The 27904-nt window shown below is 35.8% G+C and overlaps 1 protein-coding gene across 4 annotated transcripts in view; it reads right to left on the reverse strand.

Moving 5' to 3' along the window:
* Window positions 1–27689, reverse strand: part of TRIQK (triple QxxK/R motif containing) — a 160451-nt gene extending 132762 nt beyond the window's left edge. The window contains exon 1 of one of the 4 annotated variants that reach the window (XM_074200131.1): window positions 27592–27689. The gene's annotated coding sequence lies outside the window, so the exon portion shown is untranslated. Of the gene's footprint in view, window positions 1–25604; window positions 27443–27484 lie in introns of those variants that run through there. The other 3 variants (XM_074200130.1, XM_074200132.1, XM_074200133.1) reach the window with 3 other exon arrangements.
* Between the last annotated feature and the right edge of the window lie 215 nt (window positions 27690–27904).

Genomic DNA, 27904 nt, shown 5'->3' on the forward strand with positions numbered 1-27904 from the left:
ATCAGCAGTCATCTAGGTGGCACAGGATTAAAGTTCAGGACCAAGGATCAGGAAGACCCGAGTTTTAATCTGTTCTCAGACATTTACTAGCTCTGTGATCCTAGGCAAGTCACTTAATGCTCTTTGCCTCAGTTTCTTCCCCTGGAGAAGGAAATGACAAAACACTCCACTTTCTTTGACAAGAAAATTCTGAATTACAGTCAGTCATAACTGAAAAATATTACCAGCTCACCTACTTTTCTAATCACACATTTTCTTTGATTATTTTCATGGTACTTCTTGCATGTGAGTCATCAACAATAGTAAGCTAAAAGCTGATGAAAGTCACAATGAACCTTGGTCATTGCTCTTTGGGAGGCATGGTCAATAAAACCCTGGATTGAATCTTGTCTCAGACACTTACCAGCTAAGTAACTCTGTATAAATCACTTAATCTCTTAGCCTCAAATTCTTCATTTTTAAAATGGGGATAATCATAGTACTTATTTCAAAGAGTTGTTGTGAGAATAAAATGATATAAAAGTTGTAATACTTTGCAAAACTTAAAGTTCTGTAAAAATGCTAGCAAGTATGATGATAATGATGATACCAGTGGCCTCAAATTTATAGTCATAGATCATCATGAGGAGAATGTTTTAAAAGGTGCATTTCTGTCATTTTTAAGCTTTGGTAGATCAATGAAATCTCCATAATTCCAAATTTAATTCAATCCAATCTCATTAAATTTCTGGTCTTGTCCAGGAAGTAATAATTGACCAACAACATTAGCTGCAACTGCAACAGCAATAGGAATAATAATTCCTCCAATGTACCAACTATGGTCCATGTTAAAAAAGGGGGAGGGCAATAGAAAAGTAGAGGAATGAGAGGCAGGGTGATATATCGTGGAATCTCTACTCCCTAAGACCACTATGGTAGCTGTGAATATATTGGAAGGGATCTTAAAACACTGGCCAACAAAGCTTTTGCAATAGCACTAATTGGATAAGAAATCTCTATCATGAGATGAAAGTTCCCCTTTGAATCTAAGAAATAGATGGAGTAGCATGAGTTTATAGATTGACTATTCTTAAAATGATGAATTTGACTTGTGTTCTCAAAGAAGATCATGGCATCAAGGAAGTGAAGAGTCATCTCCAGATTTAGTCAAGAATCAGGATGACCAGAGATGGCCCTGGATGTGGGACAATCAAAGATAAGTGACTTGCCCAAGGTCACACCACTAGAAAGTGTCAATTGTCTGAATTTGGATTTGAACTCATGAGTTCTAGGTCCTGTGCTCTAGGTCCTGTGCTCTACCCTGTCCTTGAAAAACAACCAAAAAAATCCATCAAAACAATCACCAGAAAGAGTGGCACTTCTTCAAATGCCAGTTTTACAGAAAGACAAAATACATTGGAACAAATCAAAAATACTAATATTCCAGCAGCTGGAAATCTTTCAATATAGAAAGCACTAACTGCTAAAGTGGGCAAACATTAATTATGTATAAAATACACTGAAGGAATGAATACTTATATTATGTTCCTGTACTATATCATAACAAATGTGGAAATATCTCACCACTTAAAGGCAAAGACTTTATTTGGATTAAATGAGATAATATTTGTAAAATTACTTAACACAGTGGCTGACACATAGTAGATGCTATATAAAAGCTATAATAAAAAAATTTTAGTAGTAGTAGTTGTAGTAGTCATAGCAATAGTAGTAGTAGTAGTAGTAGTTGTTGTTGTTGTTGTCGTTGTTGTTGTCTTTGCTCCACACCACACAAAAATAAAGTGCAATCAGCTCAGGGCAATAAAACAAATTCATTCTTAAGTGAAAATGATTCAAAATAACAGATACCAAAGTAAAGCTACTGAAATCAGTAGTCCTAATATGAAGGAAGAACAGCAGCCCAGTGAATAAAATAAACAATTCAACATTAATGAAAAATGTTATTCAAGTGCCCTTGGAGGTAATGTAATCAGAGGTAAGAGAGAAATCCTGAAGGAAGAAAATGTGGAAAATGTATTATCATCTTCATGGACAATAAAAGTTCAACACAATGAAAATAAAAGTTACATCAAATGGGAAACATGAAGTTTTCCACCATTAATATAATGAATGAATGGAACAGTTATATCAAGAGTATATTTATTGAATCTCTAGTTGTTCTGGAACTTGAAAAAATAGTGGGATCTTATGAGATCCATACTTATTGACTCAAATGCTTCATATAAATCATTTGCAAAGAATTTTTCAGCTTCCTTTACTAACATAAACATGATCCCATCTTTCTTTATAGAAGTTATGTGACTATTACCAAAAAGTAAGAATAACCACAATATTTCTAAATTCCAGTTAATTGTATGTTTAAATACTTCATATAAAGTATTCCATAGCTAATATTTAAATCTAGCAGTATCCCTATTTGCTGATGATAGGCTTCTTTAGAAAACCATAGGAACTAAGGAAAAAATTGAGACAATTGACAATTTAAGAAGCTGTAGACTATAAAAACACAAAAATCAACAGCATTTCTATATTTAAAAAAAATTCAGAAGGCAATATAGAAAAGGAAGTCACATTCAAAGTAACTATGAAATGCATAAAATATTTGAGTTAATCTACCAAAGCACACCTGATACCTGAATATATTCAGTTTTCCAATTCTCCTTAAGTAACTCCAGTATGAATTTAAAAACTGGAAAAGAAGGAAAAATCAATGTTCATGGCTGGGCTGTGGAAATATAATAAAAATCCCAATGCTACCAAAATTAATTTATAAATTTAAAACTATGCCAATCAAACTACCAAAGTGGTATTTTAAAGGTCTAGACAATACATAACTAAATTCATTTGGAGTAATGAAAGATCTAAAATTTCAAGTGGAATAATAAATTAGACCTAGAACAAAATATTATACTATATTTCACTATAAATTCAAAAAGGATGTTTGATCTGAGCATTAAAGATAATAGCATTGAAAATTAGTAAAAAAAATCATGTATCTTTCATAGTTTTGCATACATGACATCAATTCTTAGCCAAATGGAGACAATAGAAAAGTTGAAATAGAGTTTTACTACATCAAATTAAAAATGTTTTGCCTACAAAATTAATGCTCTAGGACAAAGGAGGAAGAAAATGGGGGAAACCATCTTTATGACTATTTTCTCTGATAGGGTTTGGTTAGCAAGATATATAACTACAAAAATATAGGGTAAGAAAAGTCATTTGCCAATGGCCAAGTGATATGAACAAACAGTTCTTAAAAGAAAAACTGCCAGCTATTAACAGCTATATATATAAAACACTAATAATTAGAGAAATTCAAATTAAAACACAGAGGGTTCATTTCACACTTTTGCAAAATGGCAAAAGGAAACAAAAGATGAGAATAGTCAAAGTTAGAGGTTCTCAGGATAAACATACTAAAAGCACATTTTGTAGAGTCATGAATTGGATTATGGAATGTAATTTGGAATTATGGTAAATTACTTATGATCCAGAGATTCTACTCCTTAGCACATATCTCAAAAGATCAATGGTTAATTGAAAGACTCAATGTACATCACGATATTTATAGACACACTTTCTTTAGTTGTAGAAGTGTAGAAAAATAGTAGATGTCCATAAATTGGGAAATATACTCAATAATTGGGAGTATGTGAATTTAAATTAAAATTTCCATTCTGTGAGAAATAGCAAATATGATGAATATAGTAAACATGGAAGGATGTATATAAACTGATGAAAACAAAGTAAGGAGAGACAAAAAACAATATATACAATAGTTACAAATTCTAAATGGAAAGGCCAACCACTACAAAATAATCAAATTTGAATAAGGCATAATTATGATGGCCAACCTTAGCCCCAAAGAAGAGATAATGGACAGCACCTCTAGGATTGTGTTGGCACCAGTTCAAGCTGGCTTGTGAGAGTCAATTGTTAAATTTTAGATATGAGCATTTGTACCTCTGAAATCAGTAGAAATCAAACTAATACAGATTAAACTTAGAAATGTGTCATATGCAAGATGGCAGAGAGAAGCCAGGCACTGTGCTAAGGTCTCCTGGCTTTTCCTTAGAATTAATATGAATCACGCTTCTTAATAGAAATTTGACTGACAAAACCCAGAAAGAGAAGGAAGGAGAAGACAGAACAGATTAAATTACATTACATAAAGAGGAATAAAGGACATACTGCAATAGAGGGCAAGAATGGAGGAGGTGAGAACCACCTCAATCTTACTCTCCTCAGATTTGACTCAAAGTTAACATACAAGCACAGTTAAGTTAAGAAACTTATCTTACCTTTCAAGAGGAAGGGGTGGGGTGGGGGAGTAAAAGATGAACTAACAGAAGGAAGGGTAGGAAGAAGGGTCAAAAGGAAAAGAAAGGGGAGGGGGGGTTGGATATAAGGAGGCAAACACCCGAAGGAGGTAGAATACAGGAGTAAAACTGGTGAAGGAAACTATATCCTTATAAAAGGTACCTTACACAATGAAGCAATTTCAATACTAAATATGTATGAACCAAGCAGTATAGCATCCAAATCGTTAGAGAAGAAGTTGAATGAGTCACAGGAAAACATGGACAGCAAAACTTTACTGGTGGGAGACCTCAACCTGCCTCTCTCAAAACTAGATAAATCTAACCATAAAGTAAACAAGAAGGAAGTTGAGGAGTTAAATAGAATATTAGAAAACCTAGACATGATAGGCCTTTGGAGAAAGATGAATGGGGATAGAAAGGACTGTACTTTAACATGGTGCTTACATTAAAAACTGATCATGTATTAAGGCATAAAAACCTTACAATCAAATGAAGAAAGGCAGAAATAGTGAATACATCCTTGTCAGGTCATAATGTAATAAAAATCACATGCAATAAAGGGCCATGGAGATATAGACCTAAAACTAATTGGAAACTAAATAACCTCATTTTAAAGAATGAGTAGATCAAACAAGAAATTATAGAGAGAAACAATGATTTCATCCTAGATAATGACAATAATGAGACAACATACCAAAACTTATGAGATACAGCCAAGGCAGCTGTCAGGGGATATATTTATATCTTTAAATGCTTACATGAATAAATTAGAGAAGGAGGAAATCAATGAACTAAATAGGCAACTAAAAAATTAGAGAAAGAACAAATTAACCCCCAAATTGGACATTCTAAAAATTAAAGGAGAAATTAATAAAATTGAAAGCAAGAAAACTATTGAACTAATAAATAAAACCAAGAATTAGCTTTATGAATAAAACAACAAAATTAATAAACCTCTGGCTAATTTGATTAAAGAAAAGAAAGAACAAAACCAAATTGCAAGTATCATAAATAAAGAGGAAATTAAAGTAATAATTCAGAATTATTTTGCCCAACTGTATATTGATAAATTTGATAATCTAAGTGAAATGAATGAATATTTACAAAAATATAAGTTACTCAGGTTAAATGAAGAGGAAATTAAATAGCTAAATAACCCTCTCAGAAAAAGAAATTCAACAAGCCATTATTGAACTCCCTAAGAAAATATCTCATGGGCCAGATGGATTCACAAGTGAATTCTATCAAACATTTAAGGAAAAAAATGGTTCCAATTCTATATAAACTCTTTGGAAAGCTAGGTGAAGATTGAACTCTGCCTAACTCTTCCTATGACACCAATATGGTGCTGACCTAAACCAGGAAGAGTCAAAACGAAGAAAATTATAGACCTATCCCCTACTGAATATAAATGCAAAAAATCTTAAATAAAATCTTAAGAAAGAGATTATAGCAAGTTATCAGTAGGATTATATACTATGACCAAGCAAGATTTCTCCCAGGAATGCAGGTTTGGTTCAATATTAGGAAAACTGTTAGTATCAATAACAAACCTATCAGAAATTATATGATTATCTCAATAGATGCTGAAAAGGCCTTTGGCAAAAATACAGCACCCAATCCTACTAAAAACACTAGAGAAGGTAGGATTAACTGGATTGTTACTTCGGGTAATTAGCAGTATCTATCTGAAACAACCAACAAGCATTATTTGTAATGGGGATAAGCTAGAAGTATTCCCCAAAAAATCAGGTGTGAAACAAGGATGCCCATTATCACACTATTCAATACTGTATTAGAAATGTTAGCTTCAGCAATAAGAAGAAAAAGAAATTGAAGGAATAAGAATTGGGAAGGAAGAAACAAAACTCTGTTTGCAGATGACATGATAGAGAATCCTAAAAAAATCGTCTAAAAAAACTACTAGAAGCAATTTATCAACTTTAGCAAAGTTGCAGGATATAAAATAAACCCTTATAAATTCTCAGCAAGATACAGCAACAAGAGGACTTCCGCCCAAGATGGCGGAGAGAAGACAGGCACAGTTCTAAAGTCTCCTGATCTCTTCCCCATCTATCACATGAAACAAACCTCTTAAAGCAAATCCGAACCACAAAAACCAGAAAGAAAGGCTAGAAGAAGGAACTTCTACCTCAGGATTTGTCTCCGGCAGCAGCTTTGGCCGAGTTGGGGCAGGTGAGTCTGGGCTCAGAGGGAGGATCAGCCCCAATCAGTGAGATTGGCAGCTGAGTTGGAACCTGGAGTCTGAGGGTCCGAGAGCCTGGACAACAGGGGCTTGGGTCGGCTAGGGAGCAGAGGCACTGGTGTTGGTGCTAACTCCAGGGCTGGGGGGGAGGTGGAGGTTCTGGTGTAGAAAAACTGTGGACACCATCCTGGGCTCCTCTGCTCCCTTTACAATTCAGACCTCCTCCCAAAGAAACAAATGCAAACTACTTCTTCCTCAGGCCCAGGTGTGTGAGCAGAAGAACCAGCCCAGCTGAGGAATGACCTCAGGCCAGGGTAAACCCCACCATTGATTGAAGGCAAAAGAATTCAATAGTTCCAACCCCTCCCTTCAAGCAAAGGGAGAAGGACTCAGTCAAGGTCACAGACACTCCAGAGAAAGAAACCAACACCTCCTACTGGACAGCCAGAGAAACTGCACTCAGTGAGTGAAGCCTTTAGTGATCCCAAGCCCTGGTAAACCAGCTCCCCCCCAACTCAAGGTCTTAGCAAAATGAAGAAGGGTCAGCTGAAAGGTGGATCCATAGAAAAAATTCCTGGAAGGGAAAGACCCTAACTCAGAGAGAGACCTGGAACCTCTGAGGAGAAGAAAATCTGGTCTCCAGCACAGAAAGACTTCCTTGAAGAAATAAGGAAGGAGCTTAAAAATTTGGGAGAGACAATTAATACCTTGCAACAAGAAAACAAAACCTTAGAAAGTACAATTGGACAAACAAAAAAGGAGAATAAATCTCTCAGATCATCAACTGGACCAATACAAAATGAGAATAATTCTCTCAGATCCTCAAATGAGCAAATGCAAAAAGAATTAATTCTCTAAAAACCTCAATTGGTCAAATGGAAAGCTCTTTAAAAAGTAGAATTGACCAATTGGAAAAAGAGTTGCAAAAGGTTAATGAAGAAAACTCCCCCCAAAAAAGAATGGAGTCTACAGAAACTAATGACTCCATGAGACAGCAAGAGTCAGTTAAACAAAATCAAAAAATAGAAAAAATAGAAGCAAATGTAAAATACCTCATCAACAAAACCACTGACCTCGAGAATAGATTGAGGAGGGTCAACCTGAAAATTACAAGACTTCCTGAAAACACTGAAGAGAAAAAAAAAACCTGGATTTAATATTACAGGATCTAGTGATGGAAAACTGCCCTGATATCATGGAATCAGAGGGCAAAGTAGTTATTGAAAGAGTACATCGATCCCCACCAGAAAAAGATCCTAAAATGAAAACACCAAGGAATGTTGTGGCCAAACACCAGAACTATCACATAAAAGAGAAAATCCTGCAAGCAGCCAGAAAGAAACAATTTAAATATCAAGGAGCCACAGTAAGGTTCACACAGGACCTGGCTGCATCAATATTAAGGGATGGAAGGGCCTGGAATGAGATATTTTGCAGAGCACAGGAGCTTGGAATGCAGACAAGAACCTACTTTCCTGCAAAGCTGAGCCTTCTCTTCCAGGGAAAAAAGATGGACATTTAATGAAATGGAAGAATTCCAAAATTTTCTGATGAAAATACCAGAGCTAAACAGAAAATTTAGACATCAAACAGGAGGTTCAAGAGACACATGAAAAGGTAAAAAAAAGGGGGGTGGTAAAAGGAAAAAAAAATGCAATCCAGTAAGTTCAAACTGGCTATATCCCAGCATGGGGGAAAAAAAGAGTCTCATAAATCTTCAGAATTGTAACTCTAACAGAGAGAATACACCTAGCCAGAAATGATGGACATTCATGACCTATCCATGAGACTGCTACCTAATGGGATGTAACTGGCTTTAACCCCACTTGGGTGAAAGACTCCAATAACAATCAGGAATTTTTACTCTATTTGATAAAATATACTGAGCTAGAAGGGACAGACACTCAGAATTTTCTATGACTTAGATAGAATGATATAAAAAAAAACACTACCTCCTTAAAAAGGGGGACAGGAAAGAGACGGGAGGAGGGAGGGGATTGAATGGGGTAAATCTCATTACTCTAAGAGGTACAAAAAAACCTATGGTAATAGAGGGGAAGAAGGGAGCAGAGGAGAAACACCTGAATCTTCTTCTCATCAGACTTGGCTTAAAGTCAACCTACACAAACTCAGTTAACATATAAAACATCTAACCTTTCAAGGATTAAAAGGGGAAAAGGGGAGGGGGGATGGAGAAAGGGAAGGAGAGTGGGGGAAAAAGGGGGAAATAACAAAAGGAAGGGAAGGGAAAAGGGAAAAAGGGAAAGTGGAAAGAAAAGGGATGGTGTGATATAGGAGGGCAAACACACTGAAGGGGGTGGTATTCAGAAACAAAATACTGGGGAATATGGATAAGGGGGGGAAGGGGGAAAAATACAAACAGAGGGAAGATAGCATGGAGGGCAATAAAGAATTAGTAATCATAACCTTGAATGTGAATGGGATGAACTCTCCCTTAAAATGTAAGCAAATAGAAGAGTGGATTAAAAACCAGAATTTTACAATATGCTGCTTATAAGAAACTCATTTGAAGCAGAGAGATACATATAGAGTAAAGGTAAAAGGTTGGAGCAAAATATATTTTGCTTCAGCCAAAGTAAAAAAAGCAGGGGTTGCAATCCTTATCTCAGACAAAGCAGCAACAAAAGCAGATAGCATTAAAAGAGATAAGGAAGGAAACTTTATCCTCCTAAAAGGTACCATAGACAATAAAGTCATTTCAATATTGAATATATATGCACCCAGTGGGACAGCACCCAAATTCTTAGAGGAGAAGCTGAAAGAACTACAGGAAGACAAAGACAGCAAAACTCTAATAGTGGGAGACCTCAACCTCCCACTATCAGATCTAGAGAAATCGAATCATAAAATGAACAAGAAAGAAGTTAAGGAGGTAAATAGATTGTTAGAAAAATTAGACATGGTAGACTTATGGAGGAAACTGAATGGGGATAGAAAGGAATATACCTTTTTCTCTGCAGTACTTGGAACTTATGCAAAAACTGACCATGTACTAGGACATAAAAACCTACTAATCAACTGCTGAAAGGCAGAAATAGTGAATACATCTTTCTCAGATCACAATGCAATAAAAGTCATATGCAACACTGGGCCAAGGAGATATAGACCCAGAACAAATTGGAAACTGAATAACCTCATTTTAAAAAATGAGTGAACCAAAAAACAAATCATAGAAAGAATTAACCATTTTATCCTAGATAATGATAATAATGAAACAACATACCAAAACCTATGGGATTCATTCAAAGCAGCTCTCAGGGGATATATTATAGCTCTAAATGCTTACATGAATAAATTGGAGAAAGAGGAAATCAATGAACTAAACATGCAAATAAAAAAAAATAGAGAAAGAACAAATCAAAAATCCCCAATTAAATACCAAATTAGAAATTCTAAAAATTAAAGGAGAAATTAATAAAATCAAAAGCAAAAAAACTATTGAATTAATAAATAAAACCAAAAGTTGGTATTATGAAAAAATCAATAAAATTGATAAACCTCTGGTCAATTTGATTAAAAAAAAGAAAGAAGAAAATGAAATTGCTAGTAACGTAAATGAAAAAGGTGAACTCACCACCAATGAGGAGGAAATTAAAGTAATAATTTGAAATTATTTTGCCCTACTCTATGTCAAAAAATTTGATAATCTAAGTGAAATGGATGAATATTTACAAAAATATACAAAAATATAAGTTGCCCAGGATAAATGAAGAACAGATTAAATACCTAAACAATCCTATCTCAGAAAAAGAAATTCAACAAGCCATTATTGAACTCCATAAAAAAAAAATCTCCAGGGCCTGATGGATTCATAAGTGAATTCTACCAAATATTTAAGGAACAATTGGTTCCAATCCTATATAAACTCTTTGGAAAAACAGGGAAAGATGGAACTCTGCCTAACTCTTTCTATGAAACCAATATGGTACTGTTACCTAAACCAAGAAGAGTTAAAACAGAGAAAGAAAATTATAGACCTATTTCCCTGATGAATAAAGATGCAAAAATCCTAAATAAAATCTTAGCAAAACAATTACAACAAGTTATCACCAGGATAATACATTATGATCAAGTAGGATTTATTCCAGGAATGCAGGGTTGGTTCAGTATTAGGAAAATTGCTAGTATACTCAATTATATCAACAACAAACCTATCAGAAATCATATGATCATATCAATAGATGCTGAAAAAACTTTTGACAAAATACAGCATGCATTCCTATTAAAAACACTAGAGAGTGTAGGAATAAATGGACTGTTCCTTAAAATAATTAGCAGTATCTATTTGAAATCATCAACAAGCATTATATTCAATGGGGAGAGGCTAGAGGCATTCCCAATAAGATCAGGGGTGAAACAAGGGTGCCCATTATCACCACTACTATTCAATATTGTATTGGAAATGTTAGCTTCAGCAATTAGAGAAGAAAAAGAAATTGAAGGAATTAGAATTGAGAAGGAAGAGACAAAACTCTCACTCTTTGCAGATGACATGATGGTCTAACTAGAAAATCACAAGAAATCATCCAAAAAACTACTGGAAACAATTAGCAATTTTAGCAAAGTTGCAAGTTATAAAATAATCCCTCATAAATACTCAACTTTTCTATATATGTCTAGCAAGGAACATCAGGAAGAGCTAGAAAGAGAAATCCCATTCAAACTAACCTTAGACAATATAAAATATTTGGGAGTCTATTTGCCAAGACAGACTCAGAATCTTTTTGAAAACAATTATAAAACACTTCTCACACAAATTATATCAGATTTAAATAACTGGGCAAATATCAGCTGCTCATGGATAGGTAGAGCTAATTTAATAAAAATGACAATTCTACCAAAACTAAACTATCTGTTTAGTGCCCTACCAATCAAAATTCCAAAAAATTACTTTAATGAGTTAGAAAAAAATGTAAGTAAATTAAGATGGAGAAATAAAAAGTCAAGAATTGCCAGGAGCTTAATGAAAACAAAGTGCAAAAGAAAGGGGCTTAGCCCTACCTGATCTAAAATTATATTATAAAGCATCAGTCAACAAAATGTTTAGTATTGGCTAAGAAATAGAGTGGTGGACCAGCAGAATAGACTAGGTGTAAAAGCAGGAGATGATTCTAGTAATCTGCTGTTTGATAAACCCAAAGAGTCCAGCTATTAGGATAAAAACTCCCTCTTTGATAAAAATTGCTGGGATAATTGGAAGTTAGTATGGAAGAAATTTAGATTAGACCAACACCTCACCCCCTTTACCAAGATAAGATCCAAATGGTTATAGGACTTAGACATAAAATCAATACTATAAGCAAATTAGAATATCAAGGACTAGTCTACCTGTCAGATCTATGGAAAGGAGAGCAGTTTATGACTAAGGAAGAGTTGGAGAACATCACCAAAAACCATTTAGATGATTTCAATTACATTAAATTAAAAAGCTTTTGCACAGATAAAACCAATGTAATCAAGATCAAAAGAAATGTAGTAAATTGGGAAACAATCTTTACAACTAATGATTCTGACAAAGGACTCATTTCTAAAATATATAGAGAACTGAGTCATATTTTTAAAACAAAAAGCCATTCCCCAATTGACAAATGGTCAAAGGATATACAAAGGCAATTTACAGATGAGGAGATCAAAGCAATCCATAGCTATATGAAAAAATGCTCTAAATCATTAATTATTAGAGAAATACAAATTAAAGCTTCTCTGAGGTACCATCTCATACCTCTCAGATTGGCCAATATGACCAGGAAGGGTAATGATCATTGTTGGAAGGGTTGTGGGAAATCTGGGACATTATTACACTGTTGGTGGAGCTGTGAACTCATCCAACCCTTCTGGAGAGCTATTTGGAACTATGCCCAAAGGGCAACAAAAATGTGCATAGCCTTTGACCCAGCAATACCACTACTGGGTCTATATCCTGAAGAGATAATGAAAAAGAGTAAAAACATTACTTGTACAAAAATATTTATAGCAGCCCTGTTTGTGGTAGCAAAGAATTGGAAATCAAGTAAATGTCCTTCAATTGGGGAATGTCTTAGCAAACTGTGGTATATGTTTGTCATGGAACACTATTGTTCTATTAGAAACCAGGAGGGACGGGATTTCAGGGAAGCTTGGAGTGATTTGCATGAACTGATGCTGAGTGAGATGAGCAGAACCAGAAAAACACTGTACAACCCTACCAGCAACATGGGAGTGATGTTCAACCTTGAAGGACTTGCTCATTCCATCAGTGCAACAACAGGGAACAATTTTGGGCTGTCTGAAAAGGAGAGTGCAATCTGTATCCAGATAAGGAGCTGTGGAGTTTGAACAAAGTGCAAGGACTATTCCCTTTAATTTAGGGGGAAAAAAACAGGTATCTTATTGTCTGATCTTGTTACCTCTTAGACTTCTCTTCTCTTCTTTAAGGATATGATTTCTCTCTCATCACACCCAATTTGGATCAAGATACAACATGGAAACCAAGTAAAGACTGACAGAGTACTTTCTGTTGGGGGGGGTGGGGGAGGGAAGCAAGACTGGGGGGTGGGGAATTGTAAAACTCAAATAATAACTTTAATAAAAACAAATTAAAAAAGAATTTTAAAAAAAGTAAAATTTTAAACCTTTAGAGAACAGCAACAAGAGCTAGAAAGAGAAATCCCATTTAAAGTAACTTCAGACAATATAAAATACTTGGGAGTCTACCTGTCAAGTCAGACTAAGAAACTCTATGAAAACAACTATAAAACTCTTCTCACACAAAGAAAATCAGATTTAAATAACCAGTCAAATATCAACTGCTCATGGATAGGCAGATCTGATATAATGCAAATGATGATTCTACCTAAATTAAACTATTTATTTAGTACCTTACCAATCAAACTTCCAAAAAATTATTTTAATGAGCTAGGAAAAAATTGTAAGTAAATTCATATGGAGAAATAAAAAGTCAAAAATATCCTGGAATGTAATGAAAAAAAAAAAAGAGCAGAAGAAGGTGGCTTTGCCCTACCAGGTCTAAAATTGTATTATAAAACATCAGTCATCAAAAATGTCTAGTATTGGCTAAGAAATAGAGTAGTAGATCAGTGGAATAGACTAGATGTAAAAGAGATAGCAAGAAATGATTATATAGTAATCAGGTTTTTGATAAACCCAAAGAGTCCAGCTTCTGGGATAAAAACTCTCTTCAATATAAACTATTAGGAAAATTGGAGTATGGCAAGAAACTTGGATTAGACCAATAGCTCACACCCTATACCAAGATAAGATCAAAATGGATACGGGATTTAGCTATAATAGACAATATTATAAGCAAACTAGGAGATTAAGGAATAGTTTACCTGTCAGATCTATGGAAAGGGTAGCAGTTTATGACTAAGGAAGAGATGGAGAACATCATTAAAAGCAAAGCAGATAATTTTGGATACATTAAATTTAAAAGCTTTTGCACAAACAAAACCACTGTAACAAATATCAAAATAAATTGGGAAACAATTTTTACAACTAGCAATTCTGACAAAGGACTCATTATTTAAAATATATAGAGAACTGAGTCAAATTTATAATAAAAACAAGTCATTCCCCAATTGATAAATAGTCAAAGGATATGCAAAAGCAATTTACAAATGAGGAAATCAAAGTGATCCATAGTCATGAAAAATTGCTCTAAATCATTTCTGATTAGAGAAATGCAAATTAAAGCATCCCTGAGGTACCAACTCACACCTCTGGTTTGGACACTGTGCGTGTCAATTGGATTTGATGACTTTTTTTTTAAATATAAGGAATAATACTAAGAGGGGAAATAAAAAAGAAACAGGAAGAAATATAGGTAATATAAACACAAAATAGAAAAATATTCAAAAAAAGTTAAGTTTTAATCAATTCAAACATTATGGAATAAGCTGCCTCAAACCAGGATCCTGGCTTTTGATGATTATTACCAAGCCTTTAACTCAGTTCCATACTCATAGCTCATCATATTTTGCATCAATCAATCAATCAATTAAATGATGCAGGTTATTTGATGTTCACTTGGAAAACAGTTCTCTATTTTTTAAATTTAGTCTCCCTTTATTAGAATGTTAACTCCTTGAAAGCAATGACTGCCTCATTTTTCTAATTTATATCCATAAATTATTTAATTAATACTTTTCTTCCTTACTTTTCTTTTTAAAACATGTTTCCAATACAATAGTGTTGAGAATAAGTGATATAGTCAGATTCTAGAGAAGCATGGAATGAGTTACACGATCTGATGCTGAGCAAAGGGAAGAGAACCAAGAGAACAAAGTACACATCAACAACATTATGAGATAAACAACCTTGTTGGAAGCAGCTGCTCTCAGTAGTTCAGAGAGCTAGGACAAACCAATTAGACTGGCTGTGGACAATGCTATCCCCATCCAGAGGAAGAAAACCAAGGGGAAAAAAAAACCCTTCATAATCTGACAAACACTACATTCACTTTTAAAAAATATATGACTTATGTATTTCTTTCCTTTAATCCTAATTCCTTATACAGAAAATGACCAATCTGTAAACATGTTTAACACAAATGTGTATGTACAATAATAACCTGACTGTTCCCTGAGGGGTGTACGGTGGGAAGGGAAGATGGGAAGGGAGGATATACATATGCATATCAATGAATGTTGAAAAGTTTTTCATAACATGTACTTGAAAAAATAAAATATTGATAAAAAAATAAGTTATATAAGGGTGGCTAGGTGGCGCAGTGGATAAAGCACCAGCCTTGGAGTCAGGAGCACCTGGGTTCAAATCCGGTCTCAGACACTTAATAATTACCTAGCTGTTTGGCCTTGGGCAAGCCACTTAACCCCATTTGCTTTGTTAAAAAACAAAACAAATAAAAAAATAAGTGATATAAAACATGGTCTTTTCAGGGAGATAATTTAAGCTTGTTATGTTCCTGCCTAGACTTCAATCATTATCATCACCCCTAAATAGAAGTATGGCTTTCAGATCAAAGAACAAATCATATACATCAATCAACTTTCAAGTAATATTATTTCACTGAAAACCATTAAATTAATAGTTTATTTTATGAAAACTTCCTCCAATGTTATCAAAATATTGTACAAAGAAAACTGAAGTCTATGAGATTGAATCAATAGATGAAGATGACACTTAGTAACAATTTGTTCTTTTCCAGTTAAAATACATGGAATGCATGGTTTTCAAAGAGAAAGCTGAAACTTAAGATTTATAGGAAGAAAATATTTAGAGCCCTAACACCTATGCAATATTTTTCTTAATGTACATTTATGGCACAGTAAAATAGACAAGGATGGATCAAGGTATCCAAACAAAAACATGGGACTCATCACCCTCAGACAGTTACAGAAAGAATAACACTTCCTTATCAAAAAGATAGAAGAGGAATAATAAATATTCTCTGAGTACACAACAAATAGATCAAAAAAATTTACAAAAATACTTTTGTAACAAACAGTCCTCACCTCCAGAAAGCAGTATCAAATGTTGAAAACAGGTATATATCACTGGATCTGTCAAATATAACTGAAAGTGATTTATCTCTAGACAGCTAAGATTCAAGACCGGGAGCAAAAGGCATACTGCATATGAACTCAGTAAATTGTATCTCAGCAAAAGAAGAGATATCACTTGTCAAGTAAATTAAATGATCAAACAAGTTCTTTAGTCATGCAGATCTGTTTATAATAATGAAAGGAGTTATGATATTGCTTCAAGAACAGGCAAATGCCATTAGAAATTACAAAAAAACGCTTGGCTTTAAGGAACACAGACTTAGTGACTGATATACATTATGTAATAAAATTGTAGGAATTATACAATAACTCAAGGCAGGCCACACAAATTTATCATCTACTGGATACCTCACATTCCCTGATTACAGGGTTAGAATTATACACTTACAATCTCAATAGCCTTTCCAAACTAAGATATAACAAATGCCCATTCTATAGATACAAATCCCCAAATAATCTTCAGTATTAAAAAAGCTATGGTAGAAATGTAGCAACATTATAAACAAAACTATTTCCAAAAACTGTCTAGATTTAGCATTGATACATTAAAAATCTAAGCACAACATTTTAATAAACATTACAACAGTGAATCCTCATAATCTCCAAATTACATTGGATAAAATGTTTGCAAAATGTAGTAGACATCTGGCAGAAGAAATTAAAACCATGTGGATAGAGGATGAGATTCATGTCATTCCTGTCATCCTATCTGTTACTGAAGGTGTCCCCAAGATGCTTCCAATAAGTCTAAAGATGAGTTTACAATCCAATGCTTGTATTCAATTACAGAAAACATTAATTTTCTACACCTGCATGACAAGTCTACAGAGTTCTATTAAAATGTAAAAGAAACATAGCAGGATAGTGACTTGGTTCCTGACATTTTTACTTGATCTTCATCAGAAAGATGAGAACAAGATGATGATAGCATTAATACTAACCCCTTTAAAACTCAAACCATGCTGTGAAATGGAAAGGCGAAGGAAAGGAATACAAATCAGGATGTCATAAAGTTAGGGATTTATGTGCCTTGAAACTACTACAATGTGAATGATCCTAAAGACTAAAAAAGAAATCAGCGGGATAGCATAGTATTGCAGCTTAATTCAATGAATGAATGAATGTATGAACAAATTCATAAAAAAACTTTGTCATTATTGATTACGTGCAAAGCATAGTTCTACGTCATAGTGATACAATAAACAAGGAGCTCACCTAATGAGAGAGAGACAATATATATGGAAGGTTTTGTAAAACATTGAAAGACCTCTCATGGTGGACAGAGGGGGAATAGCAACAAAGTAAGTGCGCATATACATATATATATATATATATATATATATATATATATATATATATGTGTGCATTTTTAATTTTATTTCTATAGATAAAATCATAGCTGTTTACAAAGTTGAATCATTTGACAAGGTCAATAAATTTGATGGTGAGAACTTTTTTTGTTGCTTGGGTGGGGGGGGGGGGTGTCTTCTGTAGCAATTGCAAAAATAGTTACCAGATCATATTGTTATAGGGTTTGTTTTCCAAGATGATGGCTAATGGAGTTGGTCTAGAAGCAAGACCAATGATCTGGTGAGGGAGGGGTGGCAATTGCCACTCTTGGGTCTTCTAGACAATTGGTCAACAATTGGTATTAGTGGTGGTGAAAGAAGATATGCCCTTTCTCCATCATCCCCTTACTGATGATTGTATGACCCAGTCTGGAAACAGAATGAGCCTCTGTCTGAAAGACACTAAGTCCCAAGACTTCAGAGTTTGAGTCAGAGGCAAGATGTTGGTCAAGTGGGTAGTGATTTAACTTACCTGGCACATTCTCTCTATATATATCTGTTTATAGAAATATAGGGGTTTAGGATAGGGAATCAAGGGGCTATTCTGCTTCATATAAGCTAACTTGCAAAGCTGGCAGTTAGTTGATACTTGGTGGAGATTGCTAGCCCTGTCTACATAGCAAATTCTTCCAAGGAATGGGAAATGAGGTGAAAACAGGATTAATGGTCTTGGCTTTGGAATCTTAGGCTGGCCCCATCAAGGAACAAAGGAGGGGGTAGGGAAGGTGAGCTGGTAGTTTGATTTGCTTAGAATAAACTGCCTCCTGAATCTTCTTCAGATTTGAATGACTAACTTGACCCAGAAGAGACTGGAGTCCTCTCCTTTATGTTTGTATGTAAGAACAATAAGATAAATCATAATGTATCAGAAAAACCAATACCCTTCTACCTGCTGAAAATGTTGTACAGATGGTGCTGGACAATAATGTGGGCACCCCACATCCATGCCTGAAAAGGATGCAAAGCTAAATATTTTCTTTATTTCCTTGTACTATATTATAACAAAACTGGAATCAGATTTTATCATTTATAGCCAAAGACTTCATACTGCTTTTTTATTTTTATTAACCTCAGTTCCAACAAACAACAATGTATAGCATACCAATGCAAGACCATTGTAAAAATTAACTTCATCTTTAAATAAAGATTAGATGAGAAATTTGTAGAAGTGATGACTAATAACAAAGTAGATGACAAATGATTTTGAAAAGATGGATATACTTTGAAATTTTGAAGTCTCTTTTGAGTTTGAAGGTACAAATCTAACTACCAGATAAAAAGAGAGAACTTTTAAAAAGCTGCTATTTGATATTTCAGATATATACATAACAATATATATGGAGAGTAAAAGAAAGGTGGTGTCATGGAAAACTCTTAAGGACAGGCATCAAATATCACCATGGCAGAAACAATTTATACAATCTTCTTCTTGTTCTTTAATTTTGAAATGTTTATATTTTCTCAAGATGAAGTTCAATTAAAAAATCTTTATAATAAAAATTACATCAATATTGGCAGATAAATATAGCAGACATTATTTACAGCATATTGTCCTTTTTTTTAGGTTTTTGCAAGGCAGTGGGGTTAAGTGGCTTGCCCAAGGCCACACAGCCAGGTAATTATTAAGTGTCTGAGTTGGATTTGAACTCAGGTCCTCCTGACTCCAGGTCTGGTCCTCTATTCACTGCACAACCTAGCTGCCCGTCCAATTTTTAAAATCAAGAAAAAAGCAGTGTGCAGAATGAAGTCAGAAAAACCAAAGAATATCAGTTCTAGCTTGTCTTAATCAGAAATTGAAAGCAAAAAACAAAAGTTTATGATGATATGAGTCACAGAAACATGAGGAACAAAAAAGAATTTAACAACAAAAAAAAATTTTTAGTATATTTGTAAAAACTTGATAGGTAAAAAAAAAAATCAAATCAGGAGAGAACCCCCTCCCATCCTTCAGGAGGAAAAGGTTAAAAACTAATAGTAATAACATTCATGAGCACTTTTTAAATTTTAGTATTATTTTTCCCTATTTTATAAATGATGATCAAGTCATACTTTGGGTAAAAGATTTTTTTTTCCATTTCAATTTTATAATGTGGAAGATATCTGATGAATGACTGTGAATTTGGCTAAAGAAGTTTTGTTATTTATATAGCTTGGCATAAGAGCATTAAGAGGAATTTATCAATGATAGAGAATCCCACGATTTGGATTCTGCATTGGACATCCTCAAATATAATGACAAACATTATCATTTTTATAATAACATTTATTCAGTACTTTAAAGGTTTGCAAATCTCTTTACAAATATTGATTCTCACAACAACCCTGTAAGGTAGTGTTATTGTTAATCCAAGTTTAAGAGACTAAGAGTAAGCAATTTGCTCAAGGTCACAAAGCTAATAAGTTTTTTGGGTCTTCTTGACTCCAGTAAAACATTGGATACATTTTCCGACCTACTAGGTAACTTATCTCCTTATTTTTTGACCCATTTGATGATTATATTTGACACAGATCAAGACATTTCATATGTTCCGTTTGAAAGATAGTCAAATTCATAAAATTTATTTACTTTATATAATTGTTGGCAATAAATATAAATTATCTTCATTATGGACTCTATATTTGTGATCATTTTGTCCAATGATATTTCTAGTTTGATATTTCATAACCTAGAATCATCTTTTTTCAAAGAGACTCTAAAATAACAGTTTTTGTAGATGTACCATTTGACTATGAATTTCAGAAAACTAAGAAATAAAAGAGACATGTATTTCTTAAAATCTATTAAAAGTTTCTTGACAATTAACAGCTAAAAGCATCCCCTATCCCTGATGGCAACTAGAATCCCCCCCCATCCTTTGCAGATAGAAATCCCCCACCCCACCCCCAAACTGTTTTTTTAGAAACTGGCTGGAGTTGACAGTCTAATCAATCTCCCATAGACTTTGTGGTCAAGGTACCTTCCCTTGACCAGCATGAGGTTGCTTTCCTACCTAACCTAGAGTTACCTTTGTGATGCTTCACCATTCATTAGCATGTTATTATAGATGCAAATTCATGTTCCCCATCATGGGGTTACAGAAGTATCCAGGAACTAGAACTAGACATTCCCCATTCCACCTCCAGCTCTTCCCTGGGCAGAACTCCATCCCTAACTCCTCCCAACTCCTGCCTTGGGGTAGAGTTTTTGTTTTTTCTTTCCCTTTCAAGTCCTTAGAAGTCCACCACTACTAGGTTTATAGACCAACTAGCCCCTGTTTCATTCTGCTTTGCTTCATTCACTAGAAAGAGAGTTGACCTCTGCGATAATTCTTACCACTGAACCACTTCTCCCATTGCAGGTTTACTTGTTAAGTAATCTTAACCTTACTAGACCTAAATTAATTTAGTTACTACTTACAGAGCTATTATAGTTAAATATTTTTATGGGCATCGAATAAATGTTAATAGATGACTGATATATTTGATATCAGCCAGCTCCTGGGAGAGCAACTGAAGGTTAGTAAACTATATACATGTTCTCCTAAGGCAAATGTTTTAGTTTCTGTTCCCAATGGTTCCAGTGTTGAAAAAGGCAGTCAAAACTTCTAAAAGGAAGATATGGGAACAGCATTTTTTAAATAAAATTTTATTGATATCTTTTTTTCTAACACCAAATAAATCTCTCCCATGTTCCTCCTTCATTGCCCTCCCAGAGATTCCACCAAAGGGCAGAATTTCTTGATAATACCAGATATTTTGTCCTCCATTTTCAAAGAAGACCACATCAGGGAGGTGATGCCAGGACAAGCACATCAATTTTTTTTAGATTTTTGCAAGGCAAATGGGGATAAGTGGCTTGCCCAAGGTCACACAGTTAGGTAATTATTAAGTGTCTGAGGCCAAATTTGAACTCAGGTACTCCTTACTCCAGGGCTGGTGCTCTGTACACTGCGCCACCTAGCTGCCCCCCACATGAATTTAATTTGAGTGAGGAGATGCTGTGCTAAGTCATCAGCCTCATTTTCTCCTCCAGAGTCATCTAGGTCCTATGGTCGGATATGAATCAGGATGACTGGAGATGGCCCTGGATGTGAGGCAATCAGGGTGAAGTGACTTGCCCCAGGGTCATAAAGTTAGTAAATGTCAAGTGTCTGACCCTGGCTTTGATCCTACAGATAATAGTCAAGTATCTGAAGCTGAATTTGAACTCCTATCCTCCTGACTCCAAGACCAGGGCTCTATCCACTGCACTATTCAGTTGCCTCAAGATAACACCTAAACCTTCACTCAATTCATCTCTTCTGTGTAAAATCCTAACCACTGACTGCCATTGCCTAATTGAATATTTGAATATTTTCACCTTGGATATGGCCTTCTATTTCCTACCCTAGGGCAATGGCATGAGGTCAGATCAGGGGCCACCCTTTCTTGGCATTCCCTGCCATGACAATTCTTTTTTCACTGCACCCTTCCACACAATTGCTAAGTCTCCCTTCCTCTTCAAATAACCTTATATTATACTCCTTTGTGCATATATATATATATATATATATATATATATGTAATACCCCACCCCATTTTCAACCCTACAAAAAAATGTAGACTCTCTGAAGATCAAGATTATTTTTATTTTTATTTTTAATCCATAGTACCTTGGATTCTGTTTTGCAAAGATGAGGTGCTATAAATTAATTTTTAGACAAAATTGAAATAAAAAATCTCTGTTTCTTAAAATATCAAATTTTTAAAAATATTTTCAGTTCTAGAACATTGATGATAAAGTATCATTTGTATGTAATTCTATTTTTACCAACCATAATTATAAAATTATATCAACCCTGTAAAGGATAAACAGAAATTATATGTAGAATTTCTTAAAAACTAGTTTAGTCCCCGAGTCTCAAAGGCAGCATCCTATGGTGGAAGAGAACCTGGATTTGAATCCCTCCTCTGCTAACTGGTGACGTTCTGATAAGTCATCATCTCTGGATCTCAGAATCTTCTTATATAAAATAATGAAGAGGATAGACTAGATTATCTTTAAAATTCCTTACAGTTTTTAAATCTATGCTAATAGGAACCCACAAGGTAACATTCAGTCATCATCTTGCAGTTTCCCATTGCCAGAAGACAAGGAGCTCAGAGATGGAAGGATTGGCAAGGTTCTCCTCTTTGAAGTGCCAGAGGAAATGTTCCCTCCATAGCTCTCTCACCAAAGTGGGAACAACTAAAGAGGGAAATGATTGATTGCATCTCTATGGAGTATTTACTGGTGCCAGGAAGTAGTAAAAACCATTTGTATATAGAGATAGATGGTGAAAGATGCCTTTAGTAGAAAGAAAGCAAAGTGATGATAGAGTAGGTAGGCAACAATCAGCAGAAAGGTTTTGGAAGGAGTAGTGCATTACTGGATTTGTGGAAAGTGAGTGCAGGATTGAAGCAAGAAGTACTGAAAGAGATGATGGCATCTTTCCCTTAGGTTTTCTCTCCCTATATGGTTGGGAGTTGGGGGGAGAAGGTAGATATAATTGGGATTGTTCACAGTACCAGACTAGGTCATGGCTGAAGTGGCTACTGAGACCCCCATAAAGGCATATGGGATCAATAAAAGAGATCACAATGATGATGATGACAAAATAGCAAATCCAGTACAATTCTTATTTGAATTATTTTAGCAGAGTTTGATTCTGATTACTATTTTTAGAGAATGTTGTAACTAATTGAAAATAGGAAAGATATCAAAGAGAAATGCTACTTGGAATCTGGGATTCCTAGGTACCTCTAATAATATTCCACAATGTTTATAGTGTTAGCTTTCAAATCAGAGACCCTGAGTTCAAATCCTACACTCTATTATTTACTTCCCTCATACCAAGGTGTTGCAGTGGATAGAGCACTAGCTTTGGAGTCAGGAGGATGGCAGCTTGAATCCAGCCTGAGACACTTACCACTTACTAGCTGTGTGACCTTGGGTGAGTCACTTGACCCTGATTGCCCCACATCCAGGGCCATCTCCAATCATCCTGCTCCTACTTTACCCACTGGACCCAGATGGCATGAGGCTGGTGACTTAACATAGCTCCCCCTCACTCAAATCCCATTCATGTGCTTGTCATGGCATCATCTCCCTGAAATCATGGTTTCCTTTGGAAATGAATAACAATATTATCCTTTGTACCATAGGACAAGATCTTTTATTTTAGTGAACCTCAGTTTCCTCTTCTATAAAAGGAGGTCCCTTTCAGCTCTACATTTATGATCCTAAGGAAACTACAGGAATATGGTAAAACTATAGTAATATGTTAAAAACTAAAGAAAATGGTTTGAACTTAATGTAAAGAAAGGAAAAGAAGTGCATAAATAATTGTAATTTAAATCAAATGTTCCTCAAGGAAATAAGTTTGGTTTTAGAATCTCAGAATTTTAAAGCTTTGAATCACCTTAGAGATGATTAAGTTCCAATCTTGACTAGTGGAGTTAAGTTCAGAATTTATATGACATTTGGATCAGTATCCCACAATGACTCGCACAAATCAGGTTCCTGAGATATTCACTGGACAAAACATGATAGAAAACAACTAACCCCAGCAGGAATCCAGAGAGACAAATCAACTTCCTAATATTACTGGATACTAGCCCAAACTAGGCCAACCAACACTATTCCCAAACCTTGAACACATTTCCCTCCTCACTCTCATATACTAAAGGCTCAGATCAAGAGCATGAAGCATTCTCCTGATCTTCCTAAGCTGCTAGTGCCCCACCTCAATTTTGAATCATGTTATTATATCCACTTTGCATGCATATATTTCACTTTATATTTTGTAATCTTGAAACCTAATGCCTAGAATATAACAAGGAATAAATAAATAAATGCCTGTTAATTGTTTGAATGAAAGAAATTTAAGGTTATAGTTTTAGAATTCAACATCAGTGTACTAAGGGTCCCAGGTCATTCTGAGATGAATTAATGTCTAGGTATGTTTCCCCTTTCCCATACTTTGTATATTAATTTTTGAAACCATGTAAAAAAGCATTTATCACTATTAAATTTTACCCTAGTGGCCTGGCACCAATATGCAAACTATCAAGATTTTTTTAGGATTCTGACTTCTCATTCAGCAAGTTGACCATCCCTCTCAACTCTGAGTCATCTGCAAAATTTAAAACATTACCTGATGGTGATTATGTTTTCAAAGCTTTTACTCCAAGTCATTAAATGCTAAATAAAGGACCAGGTCAAATGATAAACAGAAGCTACAACGAAGATAGTCTTCAAACCATTAAGTCCAGTCAATCAGCCAGTTCCAAATCTACCTATGTCATCTATTCCTCACTTTTCTAACTTCTCTATGTTTGGAAAACATTATCAAATAAAATCTAAGTAGTTAGATTTAGACCAGATATACAATTTAAAAACTCTATCCACAAAGTAAGTGGGTTCATCTGGTATGACCTGTTGATGAAGACATGCTAGACCTATGACCTCTGCTTCTCTTTCTAAGTGCTCACTGAAAATCTCTTTAGTAATACATACTTGATTTTTTCCCCAGAAAATGAAGTTGCTTACTGCTACTTAGTTTCCAGACTCCATTCAGTTCCCTTCAAAACAAACAAGCAAAAAAAAAAAAGAAAAAAGCAACTAAAACATGAAAACACTTTCTCTTCTCCAGACCCACAGTTATACCTCTTCCTTTTTTCCTTATGTGTTAAAGGCCTTGTAAAGATTACTTGGAAAGGTTCAATAATCACATTTCAATTAATGAAAATCAACCTGCAAGTGCAGTCTTCAGTTATTTTTCAATGCCTGTGTGTGTGTGTGTGTATATATATATGCATATGTGTGTGTCCATTTACATATGTATACATGCGCATGTAAACATATATAAATACATATATACCTGCATCCATATATTTCCTTTTAAAGAAATTTCATTTTAGGGATATAATATACATTTAATTGAGACTTATATTTGCCTCAAAAAAAGTAAAAACATTGATTCTCTAAGCAAGTCCAGGAATCTTTTTTTTTCATGTTAGAAAAACAAATAGTATAGAACCTTAGAATGTGTACAGGCTAGATTCTCAAAGCAGTGCTGTCTCTATCTGCTTGACCCCCCCCCCCATCCAATAATCCAACAATCAAATAAAGTAGGCCGTCTATCTCACCACCTCAATTAAAGATCAGAGATTGGCTAACCCGGGAAAAGAATCCAAGAAAATTCCTTTTCTTCCCCCTTCATACAAGCTCCAGGATGTGAAAGTAAGAACAAGTTATCAGCCAAGAAAGAGCAGAGGTAGAAACTGCTCTTGGAAGGGCAAAGTAGCTGGTGTTCCTAAAAGGAAATGATAATGAAGAAAGGGGTATGAGGCCGATTAAGAATGAAAGAAACAGAAGATGCTTTAATGAAGAATAAACCCTAGGCTGAGATGGAAATAAAGTAATTAAGTATATCTTAAGTTTCTTTTACTATCAGGTCCAATACTTGCATGATGGATAAAAAGCAGGCCCCAAATTTGATTCAGGATTCAAGTCTAGCTTTTGTCACTTCTTAACTATGTGAACTCAAGTTACCCTTTCTAGTGTTTCCCAAACAATTCTCTTAAATTCAGATCCCCAGGCAGTTCTCTAATTTTATAAATTTCAGAGAAGGTGTTGATCTAAATTGACAATTTTCTCCCCCAAAATTTCCCTACAAAGATGAAATTGCAGATCTAGTATAATTTTTTTTTGGCCCAGTTTGTTACTTTTGTTTTTTAACGACTCTGGGACCTCAGGTAAAAGACCCTGATTTCCAGTCCACCCCCCTTCACACCCCATATGTTAATGATAACTTTATTCAATATAATTCTTACTTTGTAATATCATTTTATTCATAAAAAACAACATTATTTTGAGACAGGGTTATTTTACTCTTGACTATACTTGGCTATACTAATTCCCCTTTTTTCACATATAGACTTCAGATGATTGACCTAAATTTCTAATTTTCCTTCCAAATTTAAGACTTTAAATCATTTGGAGTAGAGGAATGTGAGCAAAAAAGATAGTCCTTTAAGATAGTTAGAGGTGGTTCGGAGATCCTGGGTTAATTGATATCAAGGCCAAGAATGTTTGATTCAGGGAAAAAACAACAAAGTAAACAAAAGTCAAGGATGACTGCATTCCTCGGGCAACAAAATCCCTAACTACTACAAAACTCACTAGTTCTTACAGACACCTGGCTTCTCCCGCATGGCAGGGTCCTCTGCCACACTTCACAGTTGCTGCCCCCATCACACCACCCCTTCCAGCCCAGAAGGGGGAGGGGGAACACTCTGCTGCCCACTCCTCCTACTTCTGATACTAAGTGGGGCCACAATTTTCCTACATCCGGTGGAAAGCATTCTGGGTAAATCCTGTGTGCTGTCTGCCCCGCCCATTAGATTGTAAGATCCTTGTGGGCAGGAGGTGTCTTTTGCCTCATTTGAATCTCCGGCGCTTGGACAGTGTTGATTGGTGGACGGACTGTTTCTGAGTCCCCGCGGAAGGAAAAGGGCGGCACGGGATTGGGCAGGGCGAGGCGGATGTCCTGCCCCTGCCAGGCCGCCCCTCCTCTAGGGTGGCTCGGGTGGACTCAGGAGAAAATGTTGATGCCCTGGAAGAATTCGCCCCCTTCCTTTCCCCCTCCCCACCCGACTGTGCTCAGTTTTTTTTCTGCTCGGTCTCCCTCTGTGTATCTGTCTCTTTCTTCCTCTCTCTTTGGAGGAAAAAAAACAGTATTAGGTCAGATCGGGCCAAAAAGATCACAGAAAGGTGAGGGCAAAGGTAAAGGAACCCTACCGGGATGTGATTGACAGCCTGAGCGAGCCAATCCCCAGCCTCAGCACTCGGGGGAGGCGGGGGAGAAGGCGGGGCTCAGACCTCCCTATAGACTGGATGGAGCCCGCCCAGCGGAGCCAGGCTCTGGCGGGGTGGGGGAGGGGAGGATGCATTCCCTAGCAACCACGAGGTCTCGCCGCCCTCACCGAGTAGCAGCGTCCCCCAACCCAGCCATCCACTACCATCTTCCTTCCCCTGCGTCTTTACACGCTCCCCACCTTCCTTCCTGCGCCTCCGAGGAGGCGAGCACTCTTGCTTTCAGACCCGGATCGCGGAGGTCGTCCGGGCCAAGGCCTCCCCGACCCCGTTAGTCCCCGACACTCACAGCACCTCCGCTCGCACCTAGGCAAGGGCAGCCAAACTGGGGAAATCCGGGAGTTGGCCCACGTAAACCTCCTCCAGGCTGTCACTCCGGCCATGGGGGGCGGGACAAACGCTAGGTGCTGATATCTGATTGGCCCCCGGGGGTGGGCCCGAAAGCCTGAGGTAGAAGGTGATTGGAAGGAGCTCTCAGCCTGCTCTCTGGATTGGTCGCTCTGTCATTCGGAGTCTTTCTGTCTTAGAAGGGCAGGGAATTGACGCCTCCTAGATTGGTGGGGCTTTAAAAGATGGAAATGAACCTGAACTTGGTTCTAGCT

Source organism: Macrotis lagotis, chromosome X (assembly GCF_037893015.1).
Source record: "Macrotis lagotis isolate mMagLag1 chromosome X, bilby.v1.9.chrom.fasta, whole genome shotgun sequence".
In the NCBI taxonomy this organism is placed as follows: domain Eukaryota; kingdom Metazoa; phylum Chordata; class Mammalia; order Peramelemorphia; family Peramelidae; genus Macrotis; species Macrotis lagotis.